The sequence below is a fragment of the Pleurodeles waltl genome, chromosome 5 (genome assembly GCF_031143425.1).
Source record: "Pleurodeles waltl isolate 20211129_DDA chromosome 5, aPleWal1.hap1.20221129, whole genome shotgun sequence".
NCBI lineage: Eukaryota > Metazoa > Chordata > Amphibia > Caudata > Salamandridae > Pleurodeles > Pleurodeles waltl.
In genome coordinates, this window is record NC_090444.1 from 796,510,693 (window position 1) to 796,525,892 (window position 15,200).

Genomic DNA, 15,200 nt, shown 5'->3' on the forward strand with positions numbered 1-15,200 from the left:
AGTGATTAGTATTTTTTCTCCACTATATGGGAAGCACTAAAGGTGAGCCTTTTTGGGGGTTTTCAGCATGTACCTACACTACTCACGGTTTTTGGTAGCACCCCTGATCACATTCGTTCTACTCAGTGTTTCATTATACTTTTGAATTAATATTTTTTACAGCCTTGAAAAAGCCCTGGCGTACATGCAACAAAGGGCGAAACACGTGTCGGCTGATTCTTCAATGAACTTTGAACCAAAGACTATATTACGATTCGTGTGTTTATTCTACAGCCTTTTATTTCACAGTTTAAGGCTGATACTTCAATGAACTTTGAATTCAAGACTATACTACGATTCATGTGTTTTCTCTACAGCTTTTCATTTCACAAATAAACAACTTGATGAACTTGTATTTTGACATTGTTTAAGTGGGATCTCACTAACTTTTAGTACAGTATCACCTGTACCTCTGGCTGTCCGTGGAGCCTGGCATACAGGGTCTGGACCCCGTCCACTAGCCTCTCCAATTCCTCCTGGGTGAAAGCCGGGGCTCTTTCCCCTGCAACACGAGCTACTTCCATGACCAGAGGCAGGACACAGCAGTACAATCAGTGGAGTACCTGCTCCTACGAGATCAGGGAGGCAAGTGAAGTTGGGATGACAAATTTGCATACGTACTGCACCGGTGAGCACCGTCACTGCCGGCGGTGATCATAATACGCCAGGATTCCCCATTGGCATTCATGTTAACCAGAGAGGGTGTGAACGGCGGTAAACACCGCCTTACACTGTTACTTCAACCACTAGCGGTATGAGGTCACTTCCACAACGACAGTTCTAGATTACAGGGGGCAGACATTTTGGCCTTAACTACTCATTAATAAAAATGATATTTGCACAATTCAGGCCCTATTGTTCACCTAACACAACAATGCATGTGACCATTAACAATACCACACATATCCAACCCTGTTCACTCATTAAGGTCTAGATGAAATTCTGTCAATAACATTTTACTTTTGAGTCCCTACAATCGAGTAAGCAGTGCACAATGAATGACAAGTGTGCCTATGTAGGTGTGTCACTCACACGTGTTTCAAATCGCTCGTATGTACCAACCCTTGTGGTGAGGAAGGGCCCCATTGGTGTACAGACCACTTGTTGATTTGCGAACCATGGTGGAGCGTCACATCATAATCAATTACAGACTTACTCGTGCAACTATTCTCGAATTTTGTGCATTACTGGATCCTGCACTAACTCCGGCTAATCGTAATCAGCATGCCATCCCTACTGAAGTGCAGGTGCTCACTGCACTCCATTTCCTGGCCACGGGCTCATTTCAAGTCACACCATGCATGGGTGCAGGTGTTTCACGGCCAATGTTCACCATTATACTGACAAGATTTCTAAATGCATTTGTACGACACCTGCAGTCCTATGTGAGGTTTCCCCGAAGTACTGACCTCCCTGCCATCAAATCTAGCTTCTATGCGTTTGCAAACATACCCCATGTGATTGGTGCCATCGATGGCACCCACATACCTATAATACCCCCAAGAGTCAGTGAACAGGTGTACAGAAACAGAAAGAACTTTCACTCCATGAACATCCAATTGGTATGTACTGCAGACCAGTACAACTCACATGTGAATGCCATGTTCCCCGGTTCAGTCCATGATTCCTTTGTGCTGAGGAACAATAGTGTGCCACACAAGATGGAACAACTACAGGAGGACAGACGGTGGATCATAGGTAGGTGTTTCTGTTAGGAACTGCCACCTAGCAGACAGCCAGGCTTTCTGACTCAGAAGCTTGACACTGACTGCTGTTTTGCACATTTTTCTAGGTGAATCTGGCTATCCCAAATTGCGTTGGCTCCTGACACCAGTGAGGAATCATGGGAAAGATGCAGAGAGGAATTACAATGAGGCCCATGGACTTATTAGGAGGGTGATAGAGCGCACAATAGGTCTCCTGAAGGCTAGATTTTGTTGTCTACATATCTCTGGGGGTTCCCTGGCCTATGGGCCTGAAAAGGTGTGTAGAATAGTGGTGGCCTGCTGCATGCTGCACAACGTGGCAGTGAGAAATTCTATTCCCCTCTTGGATGTGGATGGTGCTGTAAATCCTGACCAGCTTCCTCAGAGAGCGGAGGAGAGTGATGGTGATGATGAGGAAGGGGAAGATGTCAATTCCAGGACTCAACTGATACAACTCTACTTCCAGTAACTATGTGGGACTAAGGGCTGACATTGGTGTTTGTGAACATACTGTCAGTGTGCTTGGCATCTGGGGGGGTTTGAATCTACTATTTGCAAGTGGGTCCAGGTCTGCATGGTACCAAATACAATTTAGTACTTTTTATTTGACAACATTTAGGCACACATGTGTACTTTCATGCTACGCATTACCAATAAAGTAGTTATCAGCCAGTTGCATCTATACTTCACTTTGTTCACACATTATGACAGGGGATAGTGTTACAGGTGTGATATGTGTTTTATTTGTGGCAGAGAATGAATAGTGCAATTCACAGTGATGGCAGTTGGTCATGGGTGGTTGTCCTCAATGCCAACATGGTGGCAGCCTTGTTGTTAGTATTGGTGGGTCCATCAATGCTTACATGATTTCTTATTGATTGTTAGCGCTGTTTGGTGGTTGATTGTGTGGTATGGTTGGTGGGCTGGGCAGATTGTTGTAGAGTTACTTCTTGGAGGGGGCCTTGTTTTTGCAGGGGTTCTAGTCCCATATCTTGGCCTGAGGCTCCGTTTGGGCGCCTGCTGTTGACCTAGAGGGGATGACATGGTTGTTCCTTGTGTTTCCTCTGAGGGTAGTTCGTGGAATGTTGCTGCTGATGCTGTCATTGTCCGGTCTGTCTCCTGTGCTGTAGTGGGGGCCTCCTGTCCTGTGTGGGTCTCAGACTGGGTTTGTACCTGCTGCATCAGTGCTCCTGCTATGCTGGCCATTGAGGCGTTGTGCCGTTTCCACTGCTCCAGGGCCTCTTGGTGGTGACCCTGCTGCATCCTCTGACTATGCTCCAGGGTGGATACTATCTGTGCCAGTCTGTCATGGGTATGCTGGTAGGCCCCCAGGACTTCAGAGATCACGTCCTGGGCTGCATCATCCATCCTGTGGCCTCCCCCCTGGGCCACTGAGGCCCTCCCACTGGGCCTAGCCCCCTGTGCCTGTGTCCCCTGCACAGGTCTGGCGGTACCACTTGTACTGGGGCCATTGTCTTCATGCCTGTTGGTGGGGGGGGACTGTGGCCTCTGTACCTGTGTTCCACCAGTCTGTGGCCTGGATACACTGGTGTGGGGACGGTTGCCCTGGGCTGATGTTCTTGGCTGGGTGGTAGGGGTATCAGTGGTATCCTGGGTGAGGCTGCTGGATGGTGACTATGATGAGCTATTATTCTCTTCCCAGGGCACAATGGCTGGCCTTCTTGTCTGTGTCGTGCCTGCAAAGTATAGGAGCTGGGGGCTGAGAGAGACGTAAGCAACCAGCTGTTATTGTCTGTCAAGCTGAGGCATGTACAGAACCTGCTCAAACAGGTAACATAGCTTTAAAGAAAATACAACTCTTTCCAAAGAAGGGCATTAGGGTCAGGTAGTGCTAGCTTTCTCTCTAGGCTACGTGGTGTTACATTGTTGATCGAACTAAAATTATGACATTTAGGGGCAGATGTAGGAAACTCTTTGCGACTCGCAAATGGCAAAAAATGCAGTTTGCGAGTCGCAAATGTGAGTTTCCAATGCAGAAATGCATTTTGCAAGTCGGGACCGACTCGCAAAATGCATTTCTGAATCGCAAATAGGAAGGGGTGTTCCCTTCCTATTTGCGATTCGCAGTGGTATGCAATACCATTTGCGACCGCATATGCGGTCGCAAATGGTGTCGCAGTTACCATCCACTTGAAGTGGATGGTAACCCACTCGCAAATTGGAAGGGGTCCCCATGGGATCCCTTCCCCTTTGCAGATGGACCACAAATTATTTTTTCAGGGCAGGTAGTGGTCCAAAGGACCACTACCTGCCATGAAAAAATACCGAAACTAAAGGTTTGGGATTTTTTTTTAAGTGCAGCTCGTTTTCCTTTAAGGAAAACGGGCTACACTTAAAAAAAAAAAACTGCTTTATTTATAAGCAGTCACGAACATGGAGGTCTGCTGACTACAGCAGGCCTCCATGTTTGCGAGTGCCCATAGTCGCTATGGGGCCGCAATTTGCGACCCACCTCATTAATATTAATGAGGTGGGTCTTTGCGACCCCATACCGACTCGCAGACGGTGTCTGAGACACCGTTCTGCCTACCAAATAGCGAGTTGCAATTTGCGAGTCGGAAGGACTCGCAAATTGCAACTCGCTATTTGTTTTTTTGCTACATCTGGCCCTTAATCTATAAATTATGAGTCTATCATGAATGGATATTTTATTTCTGTTCCGTGCATCGGCATGAAGTGGAAATTTCACTGGCACAGAGTACAATGCTTTGTTTACCCCCATCGCCACACTCCTTGTAGTTCTAAAGTGTGCATGTGTGCTTCTTTTCTGCCAGCAGTGCATTCGGAATCAGGGCATGCATGCTCCGGCCCTGCTAATTTTACTTAGGATGTAACTATAGCTCGAAAAGTTTCATCCCCAAACCCACTGGTCTTTTAGAAGCTGCGGATTATTATAGCTAACAGGTTGAAAAATGTCTGTTTTGTACCCAACCCAACCATCTGGCTAGAGGCATCATTTTTGTTAACCATTTCACTTCCACATAAGTGCCGGTTTTGTCTCTTGCTTATCCAATAGTTACAAACAATAGCTATTCACATAGGTTGTTCCTGTACAAAACATTACTTGAGCTCTATCAGCCTTTTACAGCACCGTTTGTTGTAAATTTAGCCAAATGCTGCATATATTTAATATGGTTTATTCTGCATCAGCATGTTCCATATTGTATTTATGGTGCCTTGTTGCTAGCTAGGACTCTGTGTCCATATTGTGCTGCAGTTTTTATTCCTAAGCCCAGATTGATGTTAGTATTAAACAAACATTTGCACTGATAGCATTGTCTTTACATGGGATTTCTATAACTTATATGCTATAAAATGTATGTGCCCTACCAACTGTTCAGTAGTGGTGGATTCTTATATATAACTGACAGAAGTACTATCCTGCCTACAATTCACTCATTTTGACTCGCATTACCAGCCCTTGCCAAATGCAACACCACACAATTCCATGTCACACTATTCCACTCAACATAACTCCACTCCACACAATTCCACTCCACATCACATGATTCCACAACTAACCACAATATTCCACTCCACACCACATACATCCAATACACACCACAAGATTCCACATCATTCCATATAATTCCGTGTCATGCCATATAACTCAACACACCACATAATTACACTCCACTTCATGCCACTCCATGACACATATACAACTCCACATAATTACACTCCATGACATACAATCCCACTCAACATAATTCGACTACACTCAATACCGCATATTTCCTATCCACATAATTCCACGCACATAAGTCCACTCAACACCACACAATTCAAACACAATTCAGAGCCACACAATTCCATGCCACACTATTCCACTCAAACCCACATAATTCCACTCTACACAATCTATTTGCAATCCTCACAATATAATACAACATCACTACACATAATTCAAATCCATGCCACTCCACACAATGCCACTCCACCATACAACATAATTACGCTCTGAAGCATGCCACTTCTATCAGTCTTTCACAGCACCATAAGTTTTAAAGTTACTGAAACGGTGCATGCATTTAATCTGATTTATTCTGCAGCAGCATGATCCAGTTTCAATTAATCGTGCCTTGTTGCGAGCTGGGACTCGCGCATGTCCTCCTGCATTTTCTTTTTATTCCTAAGAGTGTCAAATTGGCTATCAATTTCCCAATAATGTATATATAAAGACACACACACACTTTGGGCCTGATTCTAACTTTGGAGGACGGTGTTAAACCGTCCCAAAAGTGGCGGATATACCACCTACCGTATTACGAGTTCCATAGGATATAATGGACTCGTAATACGGTAGGTGGTATATCCGCCACTTTTGGGACGGTTTAACACCGTCCTCCAAAGTTAGAATCAGGCCCTTTATGTTATTTATCCATCCATTCGTTCCCTCATCCATTCACGCACCCTCTGTCCTTCCAACATCCATCTCCACCCAACCATCCCCTCATTGTCCTCTGTCCAGCCACCCTCTCACTGTCCTTCAAACCCCCAAATCCCTCCATTGGTCACTATCCTTCCAATAACCATCTACATCCGACCGTCCATTTACCTACCCACTGTCTTTCCGACAGCCACCTCTGAAAGTCCATCTATTTCCCATGCAGATGTATAATACGCAAATATAAATATGTACCTGAAGGTTATTAGATATAAATGACATGCATGCACTATATTTGCCAGATAATATAGATTTAAATACATCTTTCAACAATTTAACTAAACTCACCCATATACAGGCAGGCATGCACACATGCGCAGACTTCCAGTTGTGTTTAGTGCATTCTGGAGCTAGCACTACAACCATTTCAGGCTTTCACATCTGCATATTCTGATGTTGCTGTATGCTAAAGTTGACATATCTTAACCGCAGCATATCTTAACATCAGCATAATTTCATATCAGCCTATCTTGACACCAGCATACTTTAATATTAGTGTATCTTTACATCAGCATATCTTGACATTAGTATATATTGGTGTCTACACATCCTGATATCTATTCTATACAGCTCTTACTCCTAAAAATCCACCATATCACACAATTCCACTACACAAATTCACTTCATACCATACAATTCCCCCACACACAAATCCACAACTAGCAATTGCAATCCAACCCACATAATTCCACTCCACACACATCCACTCCACTCCAAACCAAAACACATTGGTAAAAGACATTATCATTTACAACACCAATAGCTCTAACTCTCTAGAATGTGAGACCTATTGGCATTGCCAATGCTTGTTTTAAATTTACTACTCCGAGTAGCGTCCGCCATTGTGTAGTGGTAAATAAAAAATCAAATTACAAGGTGCTCGCATTATTCCATATTCATGCACATTCATAATGACGCATGCATGTCATTACATTATCATAATGCATCGGGCCATACTGAATGATGTACTCACCAGCAGCATCATGGCGTGTTTGCATACATTTGCGTTAAAGTACCCTATTTTTTTTTCTTTTTTTGCTGCACATTGGCAAACGCAATAAGTGAAGATGCCAATGCTTATTTTACGTTTACCAACTCACTAAGATCAAGTTTATTTAAAAGACGGTTCATTGGACTATGATATTGCATATTGACATGCAACAGAAAAAATCCCTTTCAACTGTACAAAAAGAATTTAATAAACCAAGAGGTTTGGCCTTTTTATTCCTTGAAGTGCTTCCCTAATAATGTGCAACTTTCTGTGCGTAGATGGGTAAGTGAGCAAATGAAAGTAAGAATTCACGGTGAATGACTTGATGATTAAGCCCATGGAAATGTGAGTCTACGAGTACATTGATGCACAAACATCTGGGTGGGTGAGCACAATAATTTGTGCTTGTTGTTTCCATTGTGCTTTCTCCAGTTGTGACGCTTTTTCGTTTTTCTCTTCCACCGTCTTTCCCAGATATGTCTTTTGCTCGCGTAAATTCATGAGGCAGAAAAATAAGTGTCAGCCCTCAAAAATAAGTGTCAGTGTTCAGGTGGTGGTGGTGTTTAGGGTTAGGGTGGTGGTGGTGAACGTGGTGATGGTTTGATTGGAGGTGGTTAGAGTGGTGATGGTTAGGGTGGTGGTGTGTAGGGTAGTCGTGGAGGTTAGGGTAGGGTGGTGATGATTAAGATAGTGGTGGTTAAGGTAGTAGGTATGGTGGTGAGTAGGGAGGTGGTAAGCAGGTAGCTACAGGGTGTTTAGGGTGGTGGTTTGGGTGGTTGAGGTTGTGGTTAGGATACAGTAGAGGTTATGAAATGATGTTGGTTGTTAGAGTAGGGTAGTAGTGGTTAGGGAGTGGTAGTGGTTAGAATATTGGTGGTGGTTAGTGTGGTGGTAGGTAAAGTGGTGAAGGTGGTGGTTGTTAGGATGATGGTGAAGGTGGTGATGGTGAAGGTGGTGGTTAGGATCGTGGTTAGAATGGTGGTTAGTGTGTTGTGCTTAGGGTGATGATGATTTTGGTTGGGTGGTGGTGGTTAGGTTAGGATGGTGGTTATTATTAGTAGCCTGGTGGTAGTGATAAGAGTGAGGAGTAGGGTGATGGTGGTTAGGAGTGGATGATGGCAGTTAGAGTAATGGTGGTGGTGATAGGGTGGTTGAAAGTGTGGTGATAAGGAGGTGGTAGAGGTGGTGGTGGTATAAGTGGCTAGTGGTGGTGGTTGGGTAGCGGTGGTGAGGGTGGTATTTAGGTTGTTGGCATTTAGAATACAGTGTTGAGGTTAGGGTGGTGCTGGTTAAGGTGGTGGGGAGGGTGATGGTGAGTGTGGTGGTAGTAGAGGTGGTGTTAATTATGGTGTTGTTAGGATATGGTGTTGGTGGTAGCAGTGTGGTGGTCATAGGTGTGAAGGAAGAGGTTTATTATATGGTGTGGCTGTTTGACCTCACCTGTGTAATAAACAAACTAAACCGATTGGGTTCAGTCAGGCTCATTTGTAAAACCCTAGCTCAACCCTGGGTTGCTGTGGCTTTGAGTAGTCAGGCTTTAACAAGGGACACGTGCAAAGCATTTAAAAGTACCAAAACAATTCAATAAGCAAGAAATGTGATACAAAGGAACAACCAACTCACCAAGGTAGGCTTTTTCAACTTTTGAGCCAAGTGACTCTTGGAGTTCACCTCTTCTGACTGTGGCTTGGGGATGACTTTACTCAGACAGGGCACCACAAGCATAGTCCTCTCTTTGCTACCCCAAGGATCAGCAGGTGAAGTCCTGTCTTTGGTGCAGCATCTTTTTGACAGGTCCAGAAAACAGCATGTCACTCCTTCTTCGATCCTCTCTTCAGCAAAGACATGATATGAGGTCTGAGTGGCAAGGGTGCCACTTTTATACCACAACTTACCCTTTGGGATGCGGTGACCAATAGCCACTGGCTTACCAGGTCTCTTCAAACCTAATGATGAATTTGTACAAAGTGTGGTATCTAGCTATCTCAGAGTGCAAGGAGTGGTTGCCTGAGGCTACATGGCCATGGGAAACCTGGTTAAGCAACTGTGTCCCTCGCTCTGTAACCAACGTCAACCTGTATACCATCACAAAAAAAACAGCCCTCCAAAGGTGGCTTTCCCTTTGAAGCCTACATTTTGGCCTCACACGTATGGCTTCCTGCTAGGGAGAAGTAATACCTTTTTCAACAATAGGCCTCCATGGGTCCTTTCCTAGCAATCATTCAGACGTCTTCCCATAGGGGTAGAAGGCTGTCCCAGGGTCAACAACTTTATATGCCTACTGGAAAACTTGGGCAACCGAGTGGCAACCTTCTAAAGTTGCCTTTAACTCATTGGATACATTAAATGAGACTTTGCATCACATCAGGTTTAATACAATGTTTATTTTGATACCTTGAAGTACCAATTATAGTAGTCCCTTCAAATGTTAGCACAGCAGAGTTGTCAGGGTGCAACCCTGTACTTGCCAAACGGGGGTACTGGCCTTTTCACAGAAAAAATGACTTTTTTTTACCTTTAGGACATATAAAACACATGCCCTACTTTTTAGTATACGTCATCCTGCCTATGTTTTAGACATATCTATCCTAGGAGTGACTTATATATATAAAAAAGGAACATCTGGACTTTGTCATTAGTTTAAATGGCAAAATTGAGTTAGGAGTCCAAAAATGCTTTACCAGTCTGCAGTGGCAGGCAGGGAGACATGTTTTACTTTGTTACGCTTGTGGTGGCATATTTAGTGCTGTAGTACACAAGAGAAACACTATAGCTTACAAGTTCTGGGTACCAGGGTATAATACACCATGTACTTATTAGTAAGTTAACATGATAATAAGTATAAGCCAACTAAACATACAATATCAAGGGTCGGAAAACAGGCATAGAGGGCTGGTCAGCAGGTCTCAAGGCACTCTCAGAGTAAAAGAAAGCAGTAGCATCAGTCCAAACCTTGTTGGGTGGGGGGTGATCATGCCAAAAGAGGAATTTCCTTACAGTAGGGTAGTGGTGGTGAGGGTGGTGATGGTGGTGGTGGGTAGGGTAGGGTGTTGTGGTTAGGAAAAGATGGTGGTAGTTAGGGTAAGGTGATTGTTATGGTTAGGGTGGTGGTTGTTGTAGTTATTGTGATAGAGGTGGTTAGGGTGGTGTGTAGGATGGTGTTGGTATGATGGTGTTTAGAGTAGTGGTGGGGGTGGCAGGGTGGTGGTGGTAGGCTGGTGGGGGTGGAGGTTGGTTGGTTAGGGTAATAGCAATGAGGGTTGTGCTAATACTTAGGGTGGTTTTTAGGGTGGTGGTTCTGAAGGTGGTGCTTAGGATAGTGGTAGGATGGTGGTGGTGAGGGTGATTGTGGTGGTAGAGTAGTGGTTAGGGTGGTAGCTAGGGTCATAGTGGTTAGGGTGGGGTGGTGCTTAGGGTGTTGGTTAGTGTGAGGGCAATGGTGAATGTGGTGTGGTTAGGATGATGGTTTTGGTTAGGGTGGTTGTGATTGAGGTTGTGGTGGTTGGGATGGGGTATATTTGTGGTTAAGGTGTTTGGGGTGTTGGTGGTGGGCAGGGTAGGGTGGTGTTGGGAAAGGTAGGGTGTTGGTGGTTAAGGCAGGGTGTTGGTGGCATAGAGGTCCTGAGGGTTAGGTGGTGGTAGGGTGGTGGTTAGGGTGGTAGTTTAGGTGGAGTTTAGAGTGTTGGTGGTTAGGGTATTCTTGGTGCTGCTAGTTAGAGTAGGGTAGTGGTGATTAGGGTGCTGGTGCTTAGGGCAGGGTACTAATGGTTATAGTGGTGGTGGTGGTGATTAGGGTAGTGGTGTTGAGAAAATAAATCAAAGATTCATGAAGGAGGGTAGCAATGCCATTCAAGACTGGATTAATTCTAAACTGCAACAGTGAACACAGGTATAGCATAGAGAAGTGTTAGACACTGAGGGAGTTTTTCCTTTGGAGACTGGTTTGGTGGCAACAAATCAACTGAAGGAAAAATATGAAGTTGCAAAGCAGAATGATTCGGATGAGGAACATGAAGTGCTAAATCAATTATTGAATGAAAGACCTCTGTCCTATAAGGAGGACAGAATGCAGGGAGCACAGAAAGGTGCCACTCTATTTCTGGTTGTGTAGTTGCTGGAGTCTGTAGCAAGATGTAATGAAGGCAAAGGTTCAGCATGTAAATCAAATTTGGAACATTTTATGGGCCCATTCAATTCAAGTAATACACTTCTAAAAATAATATCTGATGGCTTTATGCTTCTGATACTAGAAGCAGAAAAGTGGGTGTCATAGATTTGAGAAATTGGAGAGTAAGTGAATGTGCATTTAGATAAAAGGAGAATGTATAAATTGCATGCAACGAAAATTTCAGAAGCTGAATTACAAACCAAATAATCATGCAGCAGAGACATTATTTTGAAACATATCTAGAGAAAGTTGCAGATTGGAAAGATGTTGAAAGAAATAAAAGTGAATGGTTTAGAAAGCCTTTGGAAGGTGAAGGTAGTGATGGTGCAAATGATTTATCAGATTTCTTGTGTCGTACTATTGAAAGAGAATTCCCATTGAGGGAGGTTCATGTGTGCCAAATTACATCCATATGCCATGGAGCAGACATGATTTACAGGCTTTCACAAAATATTTTTCAGTGTTGAGAAAAGACCCTGGGAAGTGGTATTCACAATATGAGTATTTCAGAGGTTCTATGAGAAGACGTGGATGCACTTTTTCAGTTGTGATACTAGAGGGTCTGTGGCTTCAATGCAAGGAAGTAATTAGTTGGCCAGAAAAGGAACCTGAAAGGAACGCACCAAGTTATAAACCTTCTCCAGCGATAATGGAGAAATATATTGAGGTTGTTGATCATTTGAAGAAGAAGGTTCCAGTCTAACAAGTGAAATCTTCAGAAAAAATTAGATTAAACCAGAATGCAGATGATTCAGTGCATGCATAATATGAGAGATTGGTGCAGGTGCACCGGCAATATAGTGAGATAGAAGATCCTACTAAAGAAGGTGCATTGGGTTTTGTGTCAGTTTTTTGTTTTGAGATTCAAACCAGAATTGAACATGCAGCTTCAACAATCTATGAAGTGAAGTCAAATGATGAGATTGTGTCTTCTGCAAAATATTGTAGTAATTATTGTGGTCTAAAAAGAAACTGACAAAAGAGATGTGGGTGGTGACTAAGGGGCATATTAACATGCTGCTTGCGCTGTCTTAGCGCTTCCATATCACCATTTTTTTAATGATAAGGTGGCAGTAGGGTGGCCTTTCCCCCATGCCAGAGGCCCTTTGCACCACATTATGCCGGCACCAGGCATAATGTATGCAAGCAGGGCGTTCCAACGCAAGGAGGCCTGCTGAAAAAACGGTGCTGTGAAATTTACTAGATTTCATTGCGCAATTTTTTCCATCATTTTAATGCCTGCTCAAGGCATGCATTAAAATGACGCACCCATTAAAATTAATGGGCCTCCCTGTGCTTTGCTGCACTAGCATCAAACTTTTTGACGCAAGTACAGCAAAGCTCCACAACAGTGTTAAGAATTCTGATGCTGTATGGCAATGACCGCCATGGTGCACCATATTGTTAATGCAGCACAACCATGGTGTCCTTAGATGGGGCAAGTACGACGCAAGAGAAGGGTTGCATCGGAGTGATTCACCAGTTTCTTATAAATATGCCCCTCTGTTTTTCAGCAAGAACAAGCATTCTTACCCCAGTGGAACCATCCTTTGATATCGCATGGTGTTCAAGCTTCTAGTCCTCTGAGACGTTGACGAAGCGGTCAAGGTAGAGAGAGAGGCTTCAATACTAGAGGTAAATATGGGACAACAAAGCCTGAAGTAAGCCACAGATGTGGAAAAGGTGGTCATTGGAAAAGAGATAATAGATTACATATGCTGGTGCAGCAGCCGGGTGATGAAATGCAGACGGTATCTGTAATGAATCTGATGTCACAGCTTGGGATGGTATGTTAGGTTGATTTTTGTAGCGTTGCAAATCACCTGGTAGAGTATCCAGGTACTGTATTAGGCATGTAGGCATAGGACGGTAGGCGATGGAAGTCAGTTTCTATGAATTAGATGAAGAGCGAGGTCTTCAACTTCTAGCAGAGGTCAAAAAGTGAGGAGGAGGCCATGATGTGTAGAGGAAGGTCGTTCCAGATTTTGTATGCAATGTAGGAGAATGCTAGACCTCTCCTTCTTCTGTGGATGCAGGAGTTGTGTGTGAGTGTACTCAGCAGGTATCTGGTGGAATGGTGGAAATGAAGGAGACTGTTGGGGTATGTTGGTCCAAAGGTTCTCCAGTGCATGTGAAGTTTGTATTGGCTGTGTTTATGTATGGGGCAGTAGAGATCTCTGAGATGTGTTGTGATGTTGGTGTGTCATGGGAGGCTGAGGATGAGTCTTGCTGTGGTGTTCTGGATTGTCTGGAGTTGGTGGAGGAGATGGTTGGAGATCTTGGTGTAGAGTGGACTGTGTAGTCTAATCTGCTAGGGATGAGGGCTTGTGTGATGGTCCATCCTATGGTACGTGGTAGCCACTTGAAGATCTTGTGGACCATGTAGAGTATGTGGAAGCAGGTGGAAGTAACTGCATTGACCTGTGCTGTCATGTTGAGCTTGTAGTCTAGAATGAATCCCAGGTTTTTTATGTGGTTGGCTGGTGTGGCTTGAGCTCTGATGGCCACCAGGCAGAAACCCACAGACAGTTACTGTTCTCGAACATCGACACTTCTGTCTTGTCAGAGTTTAGTTTTGGGCAGTTGGCTTTCATTCAGCCTGCTACGCTTGCCATGCAGTTGGAGAAGTTGGCTCTAGTGGTGGTGGACTTGTCGGTCAGAGATATGAGGAGTTGGACATCGTCAGCATAGGATATGATGGATGTGCCATGTGATCTGATGATCTAGGTGAGCAGTGTCTTGTAGATGCTGAACAGGGTTGGGCTGAATACTGAATCCTGTTGAATTCTGCAGATCAGAATCTTGGGTTCCAATGTGTAGGGTGGAAGTCTGAATCATTGTGTTCTTCATATGAGGAAGGAGCAGATCCAGGCAAGGGCTGGTCACTGGATGCATCTGTCATGCAATCTTCGGATGGGGGTGCAGTGGGAGACTGTATCAAAGGTGGCAGAGACGTCAAATAGGATGAGGGCTGAGGTTTTCACCCCTTTAGGTGCATTATGTCAGTGGAGTGATGAGTGCCATTTCTGTGCTCTGGTTACTTCGGAAACCTGACTGAGTGTGGCCAAGTAGTTCTTGGAGTTTTAGGTGGTTGGTTAGTTGTTTGTTGATGGCCTTCTCTATCACTTTCACTGGGAACGGGGGCAGAGAGATGGTTGGAAGTTGCTCACCTCGCTGGGTCGGCTGAAGGTTTTTTGAGGAGAGCGTTGACTACAGCATGTTTCCGGTCTTCTGGGAAGGTGGCAGATTAGATGGAGGTGTTGATGTAGGTGAGGATGTTGTTGATCTGTGGCTCTCCCATGTTATAGATGTGGTGGGCGCACGGGTTCATTGGAGCCCCTGAGGGGTAATGACGATATCATTGATCCCAGCTCAACAGATAAATGACCAGAACACGGGAAGCTCTACAGAGATATATCATTAGCACTATCCTTACCACTACTGGTACATAGTGGTGCAGTACATGTGTAAGAAAGTTCAGCAAAACAATTTGTGAGACAATCAGTGGTTAGTGAATCATTTCAGCAGTTTGAAGCTATCCTAGGACATACATGCACCTAGTCACACACAATGGCAGTGCCTGAGGGGGGGAGAACTTCATGCTTTGTGCAGTTCTTGAAGTAGACTAGAGTGGACATTAGTGGAAGCCATAGCTAATGGTCTTTTCATGTGCTTCCTAGTTCATACTGGTGCTACCCAATCCACAGTTAAACCGTTGAAAGTTCCTAAGTTTAAAATACAGGTGTTGCAAATAAACAAGTAGTTAATAAAATTTCAGATTTTGTTCCAGTGAAGATAGGTTTAATTACAAATAAACATGAATTGATA